The following is a 7,800-nucleotide window of genomic DNA, read 5'->3' as shown; positions in this document are numbered from 1 at the left end:
GGAGATGATCAGATCTATAATGTTGTTGTTACCTCCCACGCATTCATTATAAACATTTATAGTTATAATTCATTTATAGTTATACCAATTATAATTGGAGGCTTCGGCAACTGACCAGTCCCTCTGATAATTAGTGCACCTGATACTGCATTTCCCTGCATAAATAATATAAGCTTCCGACTTCTCCCACCCTCCTTCCTACTGCTACTTGCATCCTCAACAGTAGAAGCCAGCGCTGCAACCGGCTGAGCAGTTTATCCGCCTTTAGCAGGAAGCCTGACACATGCAGGGGCCTCTGTGGATCTTACCATCTTCTCACTCCACTTGGCAGGTAGGTGTTTCTTCTATTCGAGGGGCCATTAACTTTATTACCACAATTCTTAACATAAAACCCCCAGCCATATCCCAGTACCAAACACCCCTCTTCGTCTGATGAGTTTTCATTAAGGCAGTCCTTCTCCTCCTTTCTCTCCCAGTCCTAACCGCCAGCATTACCATACTATTAACTGACTGTAACTTTAACCCTACTTTTTTTAACCCCGCTGGCATGGGTGGCCCTATCTTATATCAACATTTATTCTGATTCTTTGGTCACCCTGAAGTTTATATCCTTATCCTACCAAGCTTCGGGATAATCTCCCATATCATAATGCATTACTCTGGAAAAAAAGAAGCCCTTTGAGTATGTGGGCATAATATGAGCCATGATATCAATTAGCTTCCTAGAGTTTATTGTATGGACCCATCACATATTTACAGTAGGAACAGATGTAGACGCACGAGCATGTTTCACCTCCGCCACTGTAATTATTGCTATTTCTACTGGCTTCAGAAGTCTTCAGCGGATTAGCTACACTGCACCGCGGTAACATCACATGATCTCCCGCAATACTCTGAGCCTTAGGATTCATTTTCTTTTTCACAATAGGGGGTCTAACCAGCATTGTACTACCTAATTCATCACTAGATATTGTCTGACATGATGCATACTACTTTGTAGCCCATTTTCACTATGTCTTATCAATAGGAGCAGTATTCGCCATCATAGGAGGCTTTGTCCACTGATTCTCCTTATTTTCAGGTTACAGACTTAATCAAGCCTATGCTAAAATCCACTTCACTATTATATTTATAGGTATAAATTTAACCTTTCTCCCAAAGCACTTTTTTAGCCTATCTGGTATACCTCGACGTTACTCTGATTACCCTGATGGATTCACCGCATGAAATATTCTCTCATCCGTAGGCTCATTTATTTCAATAACAGCAGTTATATAAACAGTCTTTATAATCCGAGAAGCTTTTGCTTCTAAACGAAAAGTTCTAACAATTGAATAATCATCTCCTAATTTAGAATGACTTTACAACTGTACACCACATGGACCACACATTCAAAGAACCAATCTACGTTAAACTCTAGACAAACAGGGAAGGAATCAAACTTCCAAAAACTGGTTTCCAGCCAGTCCCATAACCTCTATGACTTTCTCCATAAGATAGTAGTTAAATCATTACGTAACTTTGTCAAAGTTAAATTATAGGTTAGATTTTGTATGACTTAATGGCTCATCCAGTTCTATTAGGCCTTCAAGATGCTATTTCCCCTATTATAGAAGAATTACTTTCCATGACCATGCTCTTATAATTATTGTCCTAATTAGTTTCCTTGTCCCATATATTAGTTCCCTAATACTCACAACAAAATTAACTCACACTAACACCATAGATGCCCAAGAAATTGAAACTATCTGCCATTATCTTGATCTTAATTGCCCTCCCATCCCTATGTATTCTGTGTCAAACAGATGAGAGATTCTGTATCAAACAGATGAGATTAACACTTCTTTCACTGTCAAAACAAATGGCCACCAATGATATTGAAGCTATGAATATACAGACTATGAAGAATAAGTCTTCGATTCTTAAAGTCCCAACAACAGACCTAAAGCCAGGAGAACTTCGACTCCTAGAAGTTGATAACTGAACAATCCTACCAATAGAAATTCCCGACTGTATATCAGTCTCCTCCAGATACCTCCTGCATTCATGAACCATCCCCTCATTTGGCTTCAAAATAGATGCAATTCCCAGACACCTACACCAAACTACCTTGACCGCTACTCTAACAGGCCTTTACTATGGACTGTGCTAAGAAATTTGTGGAGCAAATCACAGTTTTATACCAACTGTCCTAGAACTAACCTCCTTAAAATACTTTGAAACCTGATCCACATCCACACTATAACATCACTGTCAAGCTACTTAGCATTAACCTTTTAAGTTAAAGATTGAGAAGACCTACACCTCTCTGTAGTGAATGCCTCAGCTAGACACTGCCACATGATCTACTGTTATTCTCTCAATAATCATAACTTTAATCTTCTTTATTCAGCTAAAGCTATCAAATTACATTTACTATACACTTCCTGTACCACATATAATCAAGGCACAAAAACATAAAACCCCCTGATAATAAAAATGAATGAAAATCTATTTACGTCTTTTACTACCCCCACAATTCTAGGTCTACCAGCAGTAATATTAATCATTTTATTTCCCACTATACTATTTTCACTTTTCTAATTAATAATTATCTAATTAGTAACTGATCAATTTCCATTCCACAATGATTAGTTCATCTTGTAGTAAAACAGAGGATAATTACACATAACATTGAAGAACAAACCTGATCTCTTATACTGATGTCCCTAAATCTCTTTATTGCCTCAACCAATCTACTGGGACTTCTATGCCATTCATTTACACCAACCCTACCCAACTATCAATAAAGCTGTATATAGATATAGTTATGGCGAACCCATTATGAGCAGGCACAGTAATTACAGGCTTCCGCTTTAAAACAAAAAACTCCTTAGCTCACTTTTTACCACAAGGCATACCTATGCTACTTATCCTCATATTAGTAATCATTAAAACCATTATCCTATCCATTCAACCAACGGTATTAGCTGTACAATTAACAGCCAACATTATAGCTGGGCACCTACTAATACATTCAACTGGAGACGCCACACTAGTACTATCAACTATTAATTTTTCCACAGCTCCAGTCACTCTCATTCTTCTGATCCTGTTGACCATTCTCAGACTCACCGTATATCAATCTCCTCCGGATACATCCTGCATTCATGAACCATCCCCTCATTTGGCTTCAAAATGATGCAATTCCCGGACACCTATACCAAACTACCTTGACCACTACTCTAACAGGCCTTTACTATGGACTGTGCTAAGAAATTTGTGGAGCAAATCACAGTTTTATACCAACTGTCCTAGAACTAACCTCCTTAAAATACTTTGAAACCTGATCCACATCCACACTATAACATCACTGTCAAGCTACTTACCCTTATTCAGGCTTATGTCTTTACACTTCTAGTAAGCCTTTATTTACATGACAATACTTAATGACCTATCATATAGTTAAACCCCGCCCCTGACTACTAAGAGGAGCTGTTTCAGCTCTCCTAATAACATCTGGTCTAACCAGATGGTTTAACTTTAACTTTCTTATTCTTTTAACCCTAGGCGTATTAACCAACACACTATCAATCATGACGTGGTATTATGCGTGAAAGTACATTTCAAGGCCACCATACAACAATAGTCCAAAAAGGACTCCGATATGGAATAATTCTGTTTATATCTCAGAAATATTCTTCTTTGCTGATTTCTTCTGGGCATTCTACCACTCTAGTCTAGCCCCAATTTCAGAATTAGGAGGACATTGACCCCCAACAGGCATTTTCCCCCTCAACCCCTTAAAAGTTCCCCTCCTAAACACATCTGTATTACTTGCATCAGGAGTCTCAGTTTCTTCAGCTCACCACAGTCTAATAGAAGGTAATTGAAACACAATGATAACTATTTGTGTATCTAAAGATATATAAATACAGAAAAGGGACAGTAAACATATAGGTATTATAATCTTATGGGACCACAATATGTGGTTTGTAGTTGACTCAAATGGCCCATGAATATATCTGCACACGTATATATATACATCTTATGGTTCTGTCTGGAGAACCCTGACTAGTATAAAAACTATAATCTTTGTTTTGGCAATTTTAAGTCCTTTATGCTGCTTTGTTTGATATCACTTCTGAATTTAAGTGAAAGAAATGAAAAATCTTAGAATTGTAAATATTTTCCAGAGCTCATCTAAGACATTTTAAGAAATTTTTCACGGTTTGATAAGATTAAGACTTAGGTGAGATGACAATCACAATCACATATCAAATTAGGTCTTACAAATTTATTTGGTCGAAAAATTGTGTTTTGATTTCTAAAGTAGGATATTTTGGGGAGCTTTCTCATTGTTTTGGTTTCACTATTTTGCATTGCTCATCATTACCTTACTAATTAAAAGTTATGTGTAAAACCTGAATGTTATGAAAGCACATAACTTACATCATTCATTAATGTATTCTCAATTGAATTCAACAATATTAATACGCTCGTTAAAGACATACACAAACACCTATGTGTATATATATGTATCAACTCCATGTCTTCATTATGCATACATATCTGTTGCAGTGAACACTAAAGTTTTTCAAAACTATATTAAGCAATCACAGAAAACACAAAATAACAATATCCTCATAATTCATAAAATCTATAGTAACAACATGCGTGACAAATGGTATCATTGTGTAGATTTAAGATAATGAGATATTTTAACACTCTATTATTGTGTAAAGGAAAGATGATATAATTTTATCAATATGTTTCACTCACCCTGGAGTTCTTTTAATGGTTCCCACAACGATTCTTCCAAAAATAATTTTGTTAAGTACTCCTCCAGGTCAGAAGCTCATTCACTGCAGTACTGAATTTCAGAGGTCACCAAAATGCAGTTCTAAGTGCTGTCCTTCTCCTTCGGAGAAAACTGAACTTGTCTCTTCTGCCTCCTTTTATAAGAATCTGTGAAGACCACACCCACCTCTTTAAGGGTATTTAGAGCATTCTGAAAGGTGGAGACAAAGATGATTAGGTTTATGCAGCATTTAGAACACACCTTTGCAGCTCTGATTAAATTATTATCACACTTTCATTCTGAAAACCAGTGCCTGAATGAATCATATGTAACATAAATCCTGTCAGAGTAGACATAGGCTAGAAATTAACTAAGATGCATTTTAGACTGTTTATTGGGTTTCTTCCATGATACAGACATTCCTCTAAGTACACATTTATTTATTCTAGAGAAAGTGTCTCCTTCTGGAGTGCAGTGGCATAATCAGAGCTCCCTGCAGCCTTGAATTCCAAGTAATCCTCCTGCTTCAGCCTCTCAAGTAGCTAAGACTTTAGGCTCACACTGTATCACCTGGCTAATTTTTTTTTTTTTTTTGAAAATTTTGGTAAAGTCAGTGTATGACTCTGTAGCACAGGCTGTTCTCCAACTGCTGGCTTCAAGTGGTCCTCCGGTCTCAGCCTTCCAAATTGCTAGGAGTACAGGTATAAACCAGCTTAAATACTGCTTTAGTACATTTATAGGATATTTCCGGAGAAGTCCAACAGAAGATAAAACTTTCCTTTTTGTTTTCTATTTTCTACCACTCTAAGAGAAACCACCGATTAACCAAATAAACCCACTAACTTGGGGTCTCTCATTGAATTTACAAAACTTCGCCAGTCTCACGGGTGAAAGATGAGTTATTATTTTAACGCTTTTCTCCACATAGTGCATGATGTCCTGCAATGACTATGAGTGCACCACAGGAATTATTTTGGGGATTATAAATAACTTTTAGGATATAGGCAAATTCACAAATGCAGAATCCAAAAGATAGGCATGGACTATATTTTTCTTTCTGTACTAAATCCTTTTGTAGTTATATGAATTTTTTTTTTTTAAAGAAAGAGATTTCAGAAGGTACTACTCAAATATCTTCTAACAGAGGAATTCTTTGCCAATGGTCCAGAAGACATATGGTCAAGACTGTCAAAACAGTGAAGACAAATCTACCAGACCCATAACTGCCAAGATTCAAAGACAAAAGCAGAAGCCATAAGATATGTGTATAGTTAGGGAGATTCACATGTGAAGTAAGTGCAAGGAATTGGCTTACACAATTAAGGGGGCTGCTTATGCAAATGTGAGTTCTTTGGTACAGTCCATCAGGAAAAGAAATCCCCCGCTGCCTGGAGATCCCAGTGGTCATGAATCAAAGCTTTGGTTTAAAGTCAATAGGGGGCAATTGGAAGATTAGAGTCCCATTTGTTGTTTAAAATGTTTTTCAAGAGATGCCCATGTCTTTCTTTAAACGACATTCACTGACAAAGTCAGGCTTACTTGCATATACTTCCTAGTCACAGGATTAGGACCTTTGCTTGCATCTGCAAAACGCCTTCCGAGCAGCTTCCTAAGTAAGTGTTTCATTGAAGAATAAGAAGGTATGACTATGCCACAAAATGGCTACTGCTCTCATTTCCCTCTTTGTACGTATATGTACTCAGGTTGACCCATCATAAAATCATCCCGAGTTTGTATTTCATAAAATACAAGAAATTGAACACTAGATTTTCTTGTTCTATTGTCAGTTTACTGTCCAAGACCATTGACTGACTGACCACCCTGTATATACATTCTGTACCTCAATAAATCTAAGTAATTAATCAAAGTGTCCACACAGAAGTAAGATCTGCGCTGGTTGTGTGTGGGGGCCCTGTTAGCCTAGTCCTGGACTCCAAGTGGTAAACTTGTGAAACCCTCAGGTCATGGACTGGATCCTGTGGACATACTCTGCTGAGATTCTGGAGCTCCGTGGCGGGGCCCTGGTTCTCCATTACAAGGTCTGATGATGCTGTTTATCAGGAAGGAATTGGGGCAAGGAGAGAAAGGAAGGGAGGGAAGCTTTTGATTTTATTTCAACCGCTTTTTGCACCACATCATTCACGTATTCAAACACTCAGCTTTAGGCAGGTGAAGCCTAGAGCACTGGAAATTAGGAGCTTTCCATTACAGAACTACCTCTGTCTACTGTGGCATTATTAAGGAAACAACCTGTTTTCCTACTTAAGTCTAGGACCATGAAACAAATATAAGAAAGTAATTCTCTTTACCGTTGGCATTTTGTAGGTTCCAAAAGTCCTAACCAATCCAGAAGAGAGAGTAGAGATGGGTATAGGCAGGAACAATCCATGATGTGAATAATGGACACTCCAGCCAATTTGGAATACCTCTTGATTTCCCAGTGCTTCTCTTTTTAATAAATAAGACACTTTTTTGTACATTCTAGCATCTGCAACCTACCTCTACCACAAAGTTTTCTGTTGAATTACAAATCTGTTTTTCAGAATTTGGTAATAGCCGATTTCCTGCCACTTCACTCCAGCCTGGGTGAAAGAGCCAGGCTCCATCTCAAAAGAAAAAAAAAAAAAAAGTAACATTGTATAATGACATCAGACAACTGATTTACTTATCTATCATTGGAATGTATTTGTTGAAGTTATTTTTTTATTTGAATTGATAATGCAATTATACAATTAAATACAGCCAATCAAAAGGACTAGGTTTTGCCTTTGAAACTGAAGAAACCTAATCTTCTATTAAGAGTTTATCCATGCATAGTTTAAATTTTTCAAAAAATACATACATAAAAAGAACATAGGGAAGTGTTTTAAGAAAAGTTTCTAACTCTGGAAATTCTACACAGTGTATATGCAACAAGGTTCTGTCTTTCACATTATTTAAAAAAATAGAAACCCTTAGCGTTGTCCATCAGGATGCCAAGATATATCCAGTGAATGCTCAATTATAAAGCATCTAGCCTG

The sequence above is a fragment of the Macaca thibetana genome, chromosome 14, assembly GCF_024542745.1.
Source record: "Macaca thibetana thibetana isolate TM-01 chromosome 14, ASM2454274v1, whole genome shotgun sequence".
NCBI lineage: Eukaryota > Metazoa > Chordata > Mammalia > Primates > Cercopithecidae > Macaca > Macaca thibetana.
Note: the sequence above shows the minus strand (reverse complement) of the source record.